This window comes from Macaca nemestrina, chromosome 13 (assembly GCF_043159975.1).
Source record: "Macaca nemestrina isolate mMacNem1 chromosome 13, mMacNem.hap1, whole genome shotgun sequence".
Taxonomy (NCBI): domain Eukaryota; kingdom Metazoa; phylum Chordata; class Mammalia; order Primates; family Cercopithecidae; genus Macaca; species Macaca nemestrina.
In genome coordinates this window covers 62,438,700-62,454,668 of record NC_092137.1, presented here as the reverse complement: position 1 = coordinate 62,454,668, position 15,969 = coordinate 62,438,700, and the positions used below count along the sequence as shown (strand labels likewise).

The window sequence follows — 15,969 nt, the reverse complement described above, 5'->3', positions numbered from 1 at the left end:
TGATCATCTGCACGAAGTTACAAACCCTGCGGTTGAGGCGCTTTGCGTGGCAGCAGGTAAACAATGGGGTTGAGGGTCAGAGATCAAGGGTTGCTCATCTGCCTCCTCTGGAAACCCCTGAGAGGGGAGGGCCAAGCATGGCTTCAGAAAGCCACCCGACATTTTTTTTTTTTTTTTTTTTTTTTTTTTGAGACGGAGTCTCGCTCTGTCGCCCAGGCTGGAGTGCAGTGGCCGGATCTCAGCTCACTGCAAGCTCCGCCTCCCGGGTTCGGGCCATTCTCTTGTCTCAGCCTCCTGAGTAGCTGGGACTACAGGCGCCCGCCACCTCGCCCGGCTAGTTTTTTGTATTTTTTAGTAGAGACGGGGTTTCACCGTGTTAGCCAGGATGGTCTCGATCTCCTGACCTAGTGATCAGCCCGTCTCGGCCTCCCAAAGTGCTGGGATTACAGGCTTGAGCCACCGCGCCCGGCCTTTTTTTTTTTTTTTTTAAAAGACAGATTCTTGTCTTGTCACCCAGGCTGGAGTACAGTGGCATGTTCATGGCTCACTGCAGCCTCAAACTCCTGTGCTCAAGTCATCCTCCCGCCTCAGCCTCCTAAGTAGCTAGGACTACAGGCACATGCCAAGATGCCCACTTAATTCTTTAATTTTTTGTAAAGACAGAGTCTTACTAAGTTGCCTAGGTTGGTCTCAAACTCCTGGGCTCAAGCAATTTTCCTGCCTCAGCCTCCCAAAGCACTGAAAACTTTGATTTTTCAGGCATAAGCCACTGTGCCTGGCCTGAAAATCATTTTGTAATTGTCGTAGGGAGCCCAGGAGTTGAGTCTGCAGTGAGCCATGATCATGCCACTGTACTCCACCCTGGGTAACAGAGTGAGACCGTGTCTCTAAAAAACAAAACAAAAAAACAAAATTGAAGTGGGGGTGGGACAATGTGTTCTCTTTTCCAAATGTATTTATCATTTTTATAATCAGGAAATTTTCATTAATTCTTTCTTTAATGAGAGAGTAGGTGGTTGAGGAGGAAGAGTCTAAGAGAAACAGGCTATCTGCCAGTGTGACCAGCAACCACTTAGAATCAGAATGTGCCAGATGAAAACTAGGTAGGGCTCACAGGGGAATCAGTTATTCGTCCCTTCCCCTCTTGTTTTCTTTTGGTTTGTAGGTTATTGGTTTGGCTTAAAGGTGAATTTCTGTGCAAGGCAGCAATTGCATAGGGAAGACATTGCATTTTCCTTAATTTGGTGAGATAGGAGACCAAAGTGGGGAAGGGGATGAAAAATGGACACTGAAGGATGGGGTGAAGCCAGGGGACTTTGAAAGAGCCATTTCTGGCTGGGCACGGTGGCTCACACCTGTAATCCCAGCACTTTGGTAGGCCGAGGCAGATGAATCACAAGGTCGGGAGTTCGAGACCAGCCCAGCCAATAAGGTGAAACCCTGTCTCTACTAAAAATACAAAACTTAGCCAGGTGTGGTGGTAGGTGCCTGTAGTCCCAGCTACTCGGGAGGCTGAGGGAGGAGAATCGCTTGAATCCAGGAGGCAGAGTTTGCAGTGAGCCAAGATTGCGCCACTGCACTCCAGTTTGGGTGACAGAGCGAGACTCCATCTCCAAGAAAAAAGAAGAACTATTTCAGTGCAGTGTTGCCTGAGTAACTGTTACAAGCAAGACAAAGAAGAATGGAACATGGTCCTTGCCCTTAAAATGTGTGACTGATTCACTGCTCTAGCTTCTAACACCCACCATGGTGCCTGCTGGACAAAAGGGGCTCAGTCTTCCCTGAATGGGAGAATGGGATGCCCATTCTTGAAAATATTCAGCATATCCTTTCAATTGAGAAAAGTTCTCACATGCTTTTCCTTGACATTCTTAGATACGTTAATCCCAACAGGTGCCATCTGTTCCAAGACGTCAGGCCTCGTAGTACCAAAGAGCCACCATTTCCCCTCTCCTGGTACCCAGCACTGTACAGTTGGCTATTCCATTAGCTGACTGTCTCTCAAATTCCTAGGCTTTGGGAGAAGACCCAGACCCTAGCAGAGGGCCAACAAGCAGCTCCAAAACTGCCAAATCTTCATGTCTAAAGTTGAACATGCCATTCTGGCCATAAGGAGACACCAGAGACAGTTTTTCCTTGGTTTAGTGGCAACATCCAGTCCTGGCTGATGTACTGTGGTGTCAGAGGCCAAAAGCTGTTCTCATTTTGCTTCCACAAGTTGCTTTTGGGTTCCAGAAAGAGAAAGTCATAACCTCTACAACTTGGAACACAACATTCCAAAACAGCTGAAGAGTGCTTGGAAACTTCTCCAACAAAGTTAATTAAAACCTTCCCCTCCCCCAAGGGTCAGCTCCTACCGTTCATGGGGAACCTTCAAGATGCTCTCCAGCTATGTCTCTGGACTTAAGAATTTGATTTGGAAAACTGCCATGTAGAAAACTGTTTCCCTTGTAGGCAAGGGAAATTCTCTGCCTCAGAAATTCTAAGCCAGAAAAGTCCAAAGGCCTTCCTACTAGCAGCTTTTACTATGGTTCATAGCTCATTTTCAGCCAAAGGAATTCAGTTCCCCACATCCACCCCGGAGGAAAACATCTCTATGGTCCGCAGCATCGGAGCACCATGTGCACCATCAGAAAGGCCAGCTTGGCTCCGGGAAGCATCGATGACATCAGTCTCTCCATACAATGTCAATGAGCTTGTGTCACTGAAACAGAATAAGCAGGTCACCGTAGCACAAAGGCAGCACCTCCCTTACTCTCCTGCTGCTGCAGGAGGTTTCTTAGGGCAAGGAATTGAGCTTTGCCTCACCTTGGCTTGGCCACACACAGCTGGGAGGCATTTCAGGAGAAAGGAGCCATTGTCCCCAGCAGGATGTGCACCTTGCCAGCCTGTCTCCTTGTCATCCCAAACACAGTTTGGCTTCTCTGTCTGTGGATCAACAATGTCCTTCTCAGCAAATGTCAAGTGTCTTTGTGCTTTAAAAGATTCCTATGATGGATGTGATAGAGGTATCCAATTTTTAGCTTTGGGGTTATTTTGCCCAGTCTAATTTAATGTCAACTGAGTGGCTGACTTCCAGGAAATGATGCCATATGCTACTGGAAAACCAGTGTAAGTCCTAGGTCCCTGGCCTCCAGGAGTTTATCATCTCCTAGTAGGAGGCTCTGAGCATGTCAGCTTTGGGCTCTGCCATGCCCAGTATCTCCTATAGATGGGGGAAACTGCCCCACCTACAGCCCCCTGCTCAGAGATAGCACTAAGCTGTTCTATGCCCAGGAATAGCCACTGATTGGGCCAGGACCAGAGGGGCCAGCTCAAGGACCACCCCATATAGACTAGGTAGTGAGCTCAAGTGAGGCTGGCATGGACAGATGAGCTGGGCCACATTTATGGAAATTGCAGCCTGAAGCTGGGTGTATGTGGAGGAGGCAGAGGGCCAAATGCACGGGTAGGAGCTGGGTCACATGAAGGGCCAAGTGCTGGAGAGAAACTCCTGTGACCTGGCTTTACCACCGTTCCTGCCTTTCCTGAGACCGAGCAGTTTTTTTTTCTGGGTTCTTCTGTATATGCACCCTTTCAATATCCACATCTTAACATACACCAACAAGTACATGTCACCATTATCACCACTATTAAGTGTAACCAGAGACCATACTCTTTCCTGACAGGCAGGAAGAAGATAAGATAAGTCATGCGATAACTACAGTACAAGCTGGAGAGCTGTGATGTTACACCTTCAGTCTGGATGTGGTTTGAAGCTTGCCGGGGCCTGACACAGCCGCAAGAATTGTGAGCCATGAGGGCTGCATTGTTTACCACTGTATCTCCTAGTTCAGTGCCTGTCTGGTGATCAGTAAGTACTGGCTGATCAATAGCTTGGTGATCAATAAGTCATGGCTGATCAATAGCTTGGTGATCAATAAGTGCTGGCTGACCAATAGCTTGGTGATCAATAAGTACTGGCTGATCAATAGCTTGGTGATCAATAAGTACTGGCTGATCAATAGCTTGGCGATCAATAAGTGCTGGCTGATCAATAGCTTGGCGATCAATAAGTGCTGGCTGATCAATAGCTTGGTGATCAATAAGTGCTGGTTGATCAATAGCTTGGTGATCAGTAAGTCATGACTGATCAATAGCTTGGCGATCAATAAGTGCTGGCTGATCAATAGCCTGGCAATCAATAAGTACTGGCTGATCAATAGCTTGGTGATCAATAAGTGCTGGCTGATCAATAGCTTGGTGATCAATAAGTGCTGGCTGAGTGACTGAATAGACTGGGAACCAAAAAGGTTATTTAAGGTTCAGTGTTGGCCATCGTCTGTGCGTCACCATCTCCCTGCTGCTCCCTGCCGGGGAAGGCTGCTCTGGGGGCACTACCTTAAAGGGCTTTCCTGTCCTCTGATTTCCAGTGGAGTTCAGCCAAATGGGGAGTCCTAGCCAGACATCAGAGGGAAGAAGGCAAGTGACACTGGGATATTCATTCCCCTGAGCCTGACATTATTGTGAGGCAGCCCTCTCCTTACAACCCCTCTGCCTCCCGATTCTCTCATTTTTTCAGGCCTAGATATGGTAATGCCTCCCAACCCATGTTACCAGCCCAACGTAACACCCTTTCCCCATTCCATTTGACTGTACCATCTGTTTCTTACTAAGACTCTGAATGATAAGAGGTCCCCCAAATCAAGCATGCACCTTTTGCTCTCTGGTTTTCTCTATGTACTGGTATGCCCTGCTCAACCCTATCAGCAAATACTCACGGCTTCACAGGGGAAAGTTGTCTGGGAGGATGTTTGCCAGTCTGATGGCCCAGTATGAGGTGAGGGTGGTGGGGTGGCAGGAGGGAGGGAAGGGAGTCATCCCTCAGTGCCAATAATTGCATTGCATAAATGTCAAAAAGAAGTCACTGAACTTGGTGGCCACCTTTCCCCAGAACAAAGTCTGGATCCAACCTTCCATTAGGCAAGAAAGTTTTCCTTTTCAGAAAAAATTAGTTTCTTTGGCTAAAAAATGCTTTGTTTTGAATTATGTTTTATTGCACAACAACAGAATAATAATCAAAAAGTTTCTCTTGGTGAGAAAGGCCATCACTCTGCTCTGACCACACAGTTAATTTACTCAAGTCAATGCAGCAAAAGCAGGTGGGGGTAGAATCCTCTTTTCTATCTCATTTTTGCATTTTTAAAAATATTAATAACCTCTCAAGAAGCGAGGGTTACTGGGTATCTCAACCTGTGCTTTTTCAGCCTTTAAATATGAGGTTAGGGAGAGTGGAGTGGAAGCAGTAGGGTTATTTTTATTTTTACGACAGTTTGCCCGCTCTAAATGTACTAATGGGGAAAAGTACATTTTAGATCTTCTAGAAAGGACATTAAAAGGGTCTCAAATGATCCTAAGCTTTTTCTTGTCCCTAAAAAATATCTTTTCTCAGCTCTTTGGTACATATTATCTTGTCTGCTTCGGATCTGCTTTCAAAGCAGGTTTCCCACCAGGCAGATTCAGCAGCAGTCTAAGATAGCAATGTCTGATTTCCTACCTAAGACGCAAATGGAAAAACACAGGATCTGAATATACTTGTTCTTTTTTTTCCCTTTTCCCTCATCCCTTTTAAATAAAGAATATACTAGTTTCTTTAGTCCTCGGTCTTTTGGCAACAGCCATTTAAAAGAAAGAATCATATGGTAATTATTAATTTTGCATAGGATCAACTCTGGCCTCAGCTTTCATTTGAGATGCAGTTACATGAAAAACAGACTGCGTTAATTTCATCCCCTCTGGGGTTGCTTGGCAACAAGGCCTTGTTCCAGACCATCTCCTCTCTTTGGCCCAGAGTGATCTCTTCGGGGTGTCGCTCAGGCTAAGCAATCATCACCCTGATGGTGTTGTTTCTGAATGTGTCCCTGTAGTCCTGATGGCACAAGGGATTGATGGCTTTGCTCCAGTCATACTGCCTGAGGTCTGTGTAAGCCCTGAGCCTACACAGTGCAGAAAAGGAAATATGCTTGGAGAATTTGAGAGCTGAACAATCCAGGTTAGACAGAAAAGAGGGAGCCATGAGCAATGTCTGAGATGTTGCTGGAGGGTAGTAGGGTTAAGATGGAGTAAATGCTAAAGTTCTTTTTTTTTTTTTTTTTTTTTTTTTTTTGAGACAGAGTTTCGCTCTTGTTGCCCAGGCTGGAGTGCAATGGCACAATCTTGGCTCACTGCAACCTCCACCTCCCGGGTTCAAGCAATTCTTCCGCCTCAGCCTCCTGAGTAGCTGGGATTACAGGCATCGCCATCATGCCCGGCTAATTTTTGTATTTTTGTAGAGATGGGCTTTCACCATGTTGGCCAGGCTGGTCTCGAACTCCTGACCTCAGGTGATCTGCCCGCCTTGGCCTCCCAAACTGCTGGGATTACAGGCATGAGCCACAGTGCCCGACCATTAAAGTTCTTTAAAAATAAAAAATTTAAAAAGCATTGCTACATTCTCATTCGGGATTTTTTTTTTTTTTGAGATGTAGTTTCGCTCTTGTTGCCCAGGCTGGGGTGCAATGGCACGATCTCAGCTCACTGCAACGTCCGCCTCCCAGGTTCAAGCGATTTTCTCCTGCCTTAGCCTCCCTAGTAGTTGAGATTACAGGCGCCTGCTACCACGCCCAGCTAATTTTTATATTTTTAGTAGAGACAGGATTTCACCATGTCGGCCAGGCTGGTCTCAAACTCCTGACCTCTGGTGATCTGCCTGCCTTGGCCTCCCAAAGTGCTGGGATTACAGGCATGAGCGACCACCTCTGGCGATTTGGGAAATATTTCTAAGCTATATTGTTAAACAATAAATGCAAGATCCAGAACAGTATCCATAGATGCTAGCTTTTATATGTGTACAGAGACAGGGGTAGTGAAAAAAATATTTTTAAATTTATGTTTGCATAAAGAAAAAAACAGATGATCACCTGTGTTTGTGAGAGGTGAGAGTGATGGGGTATAAAGGGTAGGGCAAGAACAAGATTTCTCACTTGTGTATGTCTTTTTTTTTTTTTTTTTGAAACGGAGTCTCGCTCTGTCGCCCAGGCTGGAGTGCAGTGGCCGGGTCTCAGCTCACTGCAAGCTCCGCCTCCCGGGTTCACGCCATTCTCCTGCCTCAGCCTCCGGAGTAGCTGGGACTACAGGCGCCCGCCACCTCGCCCGGCTAGTTTTTTGTATTTTTAGTAGAGACGGGGTTTCACCATGTTAGCCAGGATGGTCTCGATCTCCTGACCTTGTGATCCGCCCGTCTCGGCCTCCCAAAGTGCTGGGATTACAGGCTTGAGCCACCGCGCCCGGCCACTTGTGTATGTCTTTATATTGCTTTGCTTTATAAACTAAAAGCAAAAACCTAGTCCAAAAAAAAAAAAAAGCAAATTAAAAATAAGCATCAAAAAAAGTGTTAGCAACCCAATTCAAGTTGTTAGTGTCTGGGAGCATTGGAAAAGTTGACTAAAGGGTACAAAGGAGGTCTTTGTACTATTTTTGCAACTTTTTTTTTGGTGAGTCTAGAATTATTTCAAAATTAAAAGTTAAATGTTTTCAGCATTAACAACCCAAACAAATTTTCTTTTTCTTTTCTTTTCTTTTTTTTTTTTTTTTTTGAGACAATGTCTCTCTCTGTCCCCAGGCTGGAGTGCAACGGCGCAATCTCGGCTCACTGCAACCTCCACTTCCTGGGTTCAGGTGATTCTCATGCCTCAGCCTCCTGAGTAACTGGGACTACAGGCATGCACCACCACACCCAGCTAATTTGTTGTATATTTGGTAGAGACAGGGTTTTGCTATGCTGGCCAGGCTGGTCTCAAACTCTTGGCCTCAAGTGATCCACCCACCTCAGCCTCCCAAAGTGCTGGGATTACAGGTGTGAGCCACTGCTCCTGGTCCCGAACAAATTTTCTACAGTTTTCCTTTGCTGTTTAAATACCATTCTTGCTATCTTTTGTGAAGGAAGTCAGTCTGTACATTTAGAACACATAAGTGACTTGGTACAAGATGGGGTGTCTTTGAACATTTTGAGCTACAGAGAACAGCCCTCAGCTAGGAACATTAGCCTTAATCAGAGTGTAGGTCCATCCCTGTCCCAAATGGCTTCAGCTGTGGTCTCTAAAGATCTGAGGAGAAATAAGTGACAGTCTCCCTAGAGGCTGGGCCTCTGAGTATGGAACTCTCATGATAAAAGCATCACTCTTCATCTGGAAGGAGATATCAGGAAGAAAGAAAAAAAGAGATAGAAAGCATCACTCTTCAATTCAAATAAGCCCTTGATTGTGCCTTCATGACTTTCCTGGATATCGCTTAGTGTTTTTTCTCATCTCTGCAGCAGCCAGCCATCTTCTCCTCGTCCCATCTTCCGTATCACTCTGTTTATATCTTTCTCCACTAAATTAACCTACTTGAGGGTAAGTATAATGGTTGAGTCATCACCGTACATGGCTCCCCTAGTACATACTTTCTTCATAAGGTTTTACTTTGAAATAATTATAGATTCACATGAAATTGGAATATACAGAAGTTATAAATGCCTATATTTAAAAAGAAGGAAAAAAATTAAATCAGTAGCCTAATTTTTCACCTAAAGAAACTAGAACAAGAAGAGCAAACTACATTCAAATCAAATGGCAGGAAGAAGAAAAAATATTAGAAAGGAATAAATGAAAGAAAGGATAGAAAACCGCCTGGGCACAGTGGCTCATTCCTGTAATCTCTGCACTTTGGGAGGCTGAGGTGGGAGTATCACTTGAGCCCAGGAGTTCAAGATCAGCCTGGGAGACACAGCAAAACCTTGTCTCTTCCAAAAATAAAAATAAAAAAGAAGAAGAAAGAAAAAAAAAAAGAGAATGAAAAAATAAAGAAAATCAGTAAAACTAAAAGTTGGTTCCTTAAAAAGATCAATAAAATTGACAAATGTTTAGATTGATAAAGAAAAAAGAAGAGAAGATTCAAATTACTAAAATCAGAAATGAAAAAGGGGGTGTTACTACCAATCTGACAGAAATAGAGGGGATTATAAAGGATTAAGTATATATCAACAAACTGGATAACCTAGATAAAACAGACAAATTCCTGGAATGACAAAAGCTAGTGAAACAGAGCCAAGAAAAATAGAAAATCAAACCCACAATGAGATACCACTTAATACCAACTTGGATGCCTATAATCTAAAACACAGATAATAACAAGTGTTATTGAGGATGTGAGGAAATTGGAACCATTGCGCATTAATAATGGGAATGTAAAATAGTACATCTTGAAAAACTGTGTCAGTCCTTCAAAAAACTAAATATTGAGTTAGAATATGACCCCAAAATTCCTCTTATAGATATATACTCAAGAGCATTGAAAACATATGTTCACAAAAATGTGTACATAAATGTTCATAGCAACATTATTCATAATAGTGAAAAAGTGGAAACAACCTAGATGCCAATCAATCAGTAAGCCAAATCAATCAATAAACCAAATATGGCCTATCTGTATAATAGAGTATTACTTACCCTCCAAAAGGAATGAAGTACTGACACATGCTACAATGTGGATGAATCTTGAAAATGTTCACCAGAAACAAAAGAACATATATTGTATGATTCCACTTTCATGAAATATCAAGAATAATTAAATTCACAGAGACAAGAAGTGGATTAATAGTTTTTAGAGAATGGGAGGACAGGAGAATGGAAAGTGCCTACTAATGGGTATGGGGTTTCTTTTGGGGATGATGACATTGTTCTGGAATTAGATAGTTATGCTGGATGCACAACTGTGAATATGCTAAAAAAAAAAAACACTGAATTGTACACTTAAAAGGGCAAATATTATGGTATATGAATTATATGTCAATGTTAAAAGAATGAATAAAAATAACAGCTAATGCCTTTAAAAAGTATGAAAGATTCCATTTACCTTGCATTTAGACTATCCCAGTGGTAACATTTTGCATAACTGTGGTACCACATCACAACTAGGAAAATAAATGACATTGGTACAATCCACAAAGCTTATTCAGATTTTGCCATTTTTACCACTCATGTGTGTATATAGTTCTATACAATTTTATCACATGTGTAGATGACTGTAACAACAGTCAAGATACATAACAGTTCCATTATCAAAGGATCCTTTATGGTACCCGTTTGTACTCCCACCCTTCCTATTCCACATCCCTAATCCCTGGCAACCATGAATCTGTTCTCCATCTCTGTAATTTTGTTATTTCAAAATTTTAATATAAATTGTTATGTGTTGGCTGGGTGTGGTGGTGCACGCCTGTAATCCCAGCACTTTGGGAGGCTGAGGGGGGTGGATCGCTTGAGCTCAGGAATTTGAGACCAGTCTGGGCAACAAAGTGAGACCCCATCTCTACTAAAAATAAACAAATTAGCCAGGTGTGGTGAAACATGCCTGTAATCCCAGCTACTAGGGAGGCTGAGGCACAAGAATCGCTTGAATCCGGGAGGCAAAGGTTGCAGTGAGCCGAGATCATGCCACTGCACTCCAGCCTGGGCAAAAGAGTGAGACTCTGTCTCAAAAAAAAAAAAGTCTACATAAATTTCAGTTTTTGGTATAATGTACTTTGGCTACAAGAAAAATATATTTAGTTTACTTCACTAATAGGAATATCTCAATGTTGAGAGAACCTCTTCTTGGTATTTTTCTACTGCTGATTTTTACCACATTTATCTGTGATTGTATGAATGGAGTCAAGTGGAGGGCTATTAATTATGCTAATTTCAAATAAGTGTGCATAGCTGATTATCGCAATAATAAGGAGGTAGACAGGTAATGCAACTGCCCAATATATGTTAGGCCAATTGGTTGAGCTCAAGCAGTTGAGTCAAGAATTAGGTATGGCTGGGCATGGTGGCTCACACCTGAAATCCCAGCACTTTGGAAGGCCAAGGTGGGAGGATTACTTGAGCCCAAGAGTTCAAGACCAGCCTGGGCAACATGGCAAGACCCCATCTCTACAAAAGTATAAAAATTAGTCAGGCACTGTGGCACATGCCTATAGTCCCAGGTACTTGGGAGGCTGAGGTGGGAGGATCAGTCGATCCCAGGAGGTCAGGGTTGCAGTGAGCTATAATTGTATAATCGTGCCACTGCACTCCCGCCTTTGGAGACCCTGTCTCCAAAAAAAAAAAATTGAGGTATAAAACCCCACACAACATAAAAAATAAAAAAAACACTATGTCCTTAGCAACAATATAGATGCAGCCAGACGCCAATATCCTAAGCAAATTAACACAGTGTTATATATAAAGTTTCAGTGATGCAAAAGAAATAGCACTCGAATATAATTTTTTTTAGTAAGGCAAGTTATTATTTATTTATTTTTGAGACAGAGTTTCACTCTTGTTGCCCAGGCTGGAGTGCAATGGCGTGATCTCAGCTCACCGCAACCTCCGCCTCCCAGGTTCAAGCAATTATCCTGCCTCAGCCTCCTGAGTAGCTGGGATTACAGGGCACCACCCACTCCCAGCTAATCTTGTATTTTTAGTAGAGTTGGGGTTTCTCCACGTTGGTCAGGCTGGTCTTGAACTCCCAACATCAGGTGATCTGCCCTTCTCGGCCTCCCAAAGTGCTGGGTTTACAGGCATGAGCCACCACGCCCGGCCAAAGCAAGGTATTTTTATATAGAAGGTGCACCTTTATAGATGGAACAATGGTTCCATGAGTGCACACTTGGACAAGGGAGGGGAAGGGGTTTTTATTTTTGACGCACGTGGCTTTTGTTGTTGTGTCTTTTTTTATTGGCTAGGGTTAGACTGTACAGGCTAAACTAATTTTGATTGGCTAATTTAAAGACAATGACAGAGTGAATGTTTTGGTGGAAGTCAGGGCAGAGCAGGTAGCAGGTAATTGGAATGAGTTAGGGTGGAGCAGGTTATCTGAATGAGTTAGGGTGGAGCAGGTGATCGGAATGAGTCAGGGTGGAGTAAAATAATCGGGATGAGTTAGGGTGGAGTAGGTAATTGAAAAAGGTTGCTTTAGGAGGAAGTTAAGTCTGAAAGTAGAAGGCAAACAATTGAACATATTGACATATTAATATTTTGAAAAGAAATTTAGAATTCATATCTAACAACAGGAATAGAAAACCAAATACCACATGTTCTCACTTACAAGTGGGAGCTAAACATTGAGTGCATGTCAGCCGGGCGCGGTGGCTCACGCCTGTAATCCCAGCACTTTGGGAGGCTGAGGTGGGTGGATCACAAGGTCAGGAAATCGAGACCATCCTGGCTAACACGGTGAAACCCCGTCTCTACTAAAAACACAAAAAATAAGCCAGGTATGGTGGCAGGCGCCTGTAGTCTCAGCTACTCAGGAGGCTGAGGCAGGAGAATGGCGTGAACCCGGGAGGCGGAGTTTGCAGTGAGCCGAGATCGAGCCACTGCACTCCAACCTGGGAGACAGCCAGACTCCGTCTCAAAAACAAACAAACAAAAAAAACATTGAGTGCATGTGGACACAAAGAGGGGAACGACAGACACTGGGTCTACTTGAGGGTGGAGGGTTAAATGAGGGGGAAGGTTGAAAAAGCACCTGTCTCCAGGTGCGATGGCCCACACCTGTAATAGCAGCACTTTGGGAGGCTGAGGCAGGCAGATCACCTGAGGTTGGGAGTTCAAGACCAGCCTGGCCAACACAGAGAAAACCGTTTCTACTAAAAATACAAAATTAGCCGGGCATGGTGGCACATGCCTATAATCCCGGCCACTCCGAAGGCTGAGGCAGGAGAATCGCTTGAACCCGGTAGGCGGAGCTTGCAGTGAGCCGAGATCACTCCACGGCACTCCAGCCTGGCCAACGGAGTGAGACTCCGTCTCAAAAAAGAAAAAGAAAAAGCACCTGTCTAGTACTATGCTCACTATCTGGGGGATGAGATTATTTGTACCCCAAACTCCAGTGACATGCAATTTGTCCATGTAACAAACCTGCACATGTACCCCCGAACCTGAAATAACAGTTGAAAAATAAATTAAAAACAAACAAATAAATAAAAGCCTGCATGAGATGGAATGGGAAACCAAATTGGGAACTTAGGAAGACAGGTACAAATCACTCCTTCTGGGAAGCAATGATAATAGTGAATTTTCCACCGTGTCCCCAGGTCTTTAGACCATCTCAGCAGAGGATCTTCTGAGCAGCTGCTGCACCAGGGGTTTCAGGGAGATGGTGTGAAGAAAAGGAGAAAGTACGATGGCATTGTCCCAACCCTGGCCCAGGCAAACCACAACCCTCACCCATTCCTTTTATTTTAGTATAAAATTTTAATTTTAGAGCAGTTTACATTTACAGAATTATCTAGATTTACAGGGAGACTGTTAAGATAGTAGAGAGTTCTCACATACTCCACGCCCAGTTTTCCCTCTTAGTAACATCTAACATTAGTGGGGTACATACGTCACCATGAATGGACCAATCTTGATATATTATTATTAACTGAAGTTCATACTTGAGATTTCCTCAGTGTTTTCCTAATGTCCCTTTTCTGTATCAGGATTCCACCCAGAATACCATATTTTGTTTGGCAGTTATATCTCCTTAGGCTCCTCTTGGCTGTGACACTTTCTCTGACTTTCTTTGTCTTTGATGACTTCAAGAGCTTTTTTTGTTTTGGTTTGGTTTGGTTTGGTTTTCTGTTTTTTTTTTTTTTTTTTTTTTTTTTTTTTGAGACAGAGTTTCACTCTTTCACCCAGGCTGGAGTGCAATGGCACGATCTCAGTTCACCATAACCTCCACCTTCTGGTTTCAAGCGATTCTCCTGCCTCAGCCTCCCGAGTAGCTGGGATTACAAGCTCGCACCACCACGCCTGGCTAATTTTTGTAGTTTTTAGTAGAGACAGGGTTTCACCATCATGGGCAGGCTGGTCTCAAACTCCTGACCTCGTGGTCCGCCTGCCTCGGCCTCCCAAAGTGCTGGGATTACAGGTGTGAGCCACCATGCCCGGTGAGAGTTTTGAGGAATACAGATTAGGTATTTTATAGAATTATAAAATTGTGACTCGTGACTTGTTTCAATTCACAATTGTGACTTGTTTAATGATTTCCTTATGATCAGATTGGGGTAATGTGAGGAAGACCAGAGAGGTAAAGTGCCATTGTCATCACATTGACATCACTGGTTTTGTTGTTGTTTGGAGACAAGATTCTTGCTCTGTTGTCCAGGCTGGAGTGCAATGGCTCGATCTCTGCTCACTGCAACCTCCACCTCCCAGGTCCAAGCAATTCTCCTGCCTCAGCCTTCAGAGTAGCTGAGATTACAGGCACCCACCACCATGCTCAGCAAATTTTTTTGTTTTGTATTTTTAATAGAGATGGAGTTTCACCATGTTACTCATAGCTGGTTTCGAACTGCTGACCTCAAATGATCCGCCTGCCTAGGCCTCCCAAAGTGCTGGGATTACAGACATGAGCCACCGCGACTGGCCAACATCACTGTTGATGTTGACTTTGTGACTTTGACCACCTGTCTTTTTTTTTTTTTTTTTTGAGACGGAGTTTCGCTCTGTCGCCCAGGCTGGAGTGCAGTGGTGCGATCTCAGCTCACTGCAAACTCCGCCTCCCAGGTTCACGCCATTCTCCTGCCTCAGCCTCCCGAGTATCTGGGACTACAGGCGCCCGCCACCATGCCCAGATAATTTTTTGTATTTTTAATAGAGATGGGGTTTCACCGTGTTAGCCAGGATGGTCTCGATTTCCTGACCTTGTGATCCTTCCGCCTCAGCCTCCCAAAGTGCTGGGATTACAGGCGTGAGCCACCGCACCCGGCCACCGACCACCTGTCTTGAGATAGTGTTTGTCAGGTTTCACTACTGTAAAGTTACTCATTTTTTTTTAATCCTATTTCATACTGTACTCTTGGGAAGAAAGTCACCGTGTTCAACTCATATTTAAGAATTAGAGAATTATGTTCTAACTTCTTAAGGGCAGAATATCAACATCAATTATTTGGAATTCTGTGTGGAGATATGTCTTTTTATTCATTTTTTATTTTTCTGCAAATGATCCTCATCATGTATAGAGATATGTCTAATCTCCCCAATCTACTTTTTTATTCTATCATTTATTTGTATCAGCAGATTCATGAATATTATTTTATACTTAGGGTTATAATCCCATACTACTTTACTCATTTTGTTGCTCAAATTGTTCCAGTTTTGGCCATTAGGAGCTCTTTGAGTTGATTCCCGTATCCTTTTGATATATGGGGTTTTTGTGTTTTCTTTTTTGAGCACTTTTTTACCTCCTGGCACTACAACATCCTCTAGGCTCAAATTGTGTGTTTCATGCTCATTCTTAGAATCAGCCTTTTTCTCTAAGAAGTCTTGATTCCTTTAATTGGAGAAGACGCTGTAGGTGTGTTCATTTCTGCTAGGCTGTCATTTCTTACAGACCCTCTTGGTTGACAAATAATTAGAGGTGTGTATACTAACCCATCTAGATATACATATATCTGTAAATATTTCTAGATGTAGCCATGTGTGCCTATATCAAGCTAAATATGAGTTCACACTCATGTCTCCAACGTGAATCCATTGCCACGAAGATTATTCCAGCTTCTTTCCCTTCTTATCTGTAACCTCCCACTCCAACAATCACTCCCATCGTCCATTCACTTACTTAATTGCTTATTTCCAGTAAACATGTATAGTGGTTTTCAGAATTGCTAATTCTGAATCCATGTCGCCATAGAAAACAACTTTATCAACTAGAGTATGGGACTTTTATGCAATTCCATTTGCTTTTAGTCGTAAAAGCAAAGTGACCCCTTTCACTTCCAAAGTTACTTAGGTCAGCATCTTATTCCTGCACCCTTTTATTGTTTCTTTTCTTTCTTTCTTTCTTTTTTCTTCAGAGTGGGGTCTCACTCTGTTGTCCAGGCTGGAGTACAGTGGCATGATTTTAGCTCATTGCAGACTGCAACTCCTCGGCTCAAGTGATACCCCCCTGCCTTGG

At 43.5% G+C, this 15,969-nt stretch overlaps 1 long non-coding RNA gene across 1 annotated transcript in view; it reads left to right on the top strand.

Annotated features, from left to right (window-relative positions):
* The window catches only part of LOC139357873 (uncharacterized), a 73,486-nt gene that overhangs the window by 15,847 nt on the left and 41,670 nt on the right, over positions 1 to 15,969 (top strand). Inside the window, exon 2 of the long non-coding RNA XR_011611796.1 lies at positions 3,669 to 3,853. This is a non-coding gene — a long non-coding RNA (uncharacterized lncRNA). The remainder of the gene's footprint in view (positions 1 to 3,668; positions 3,854 to 15,969) is intronic.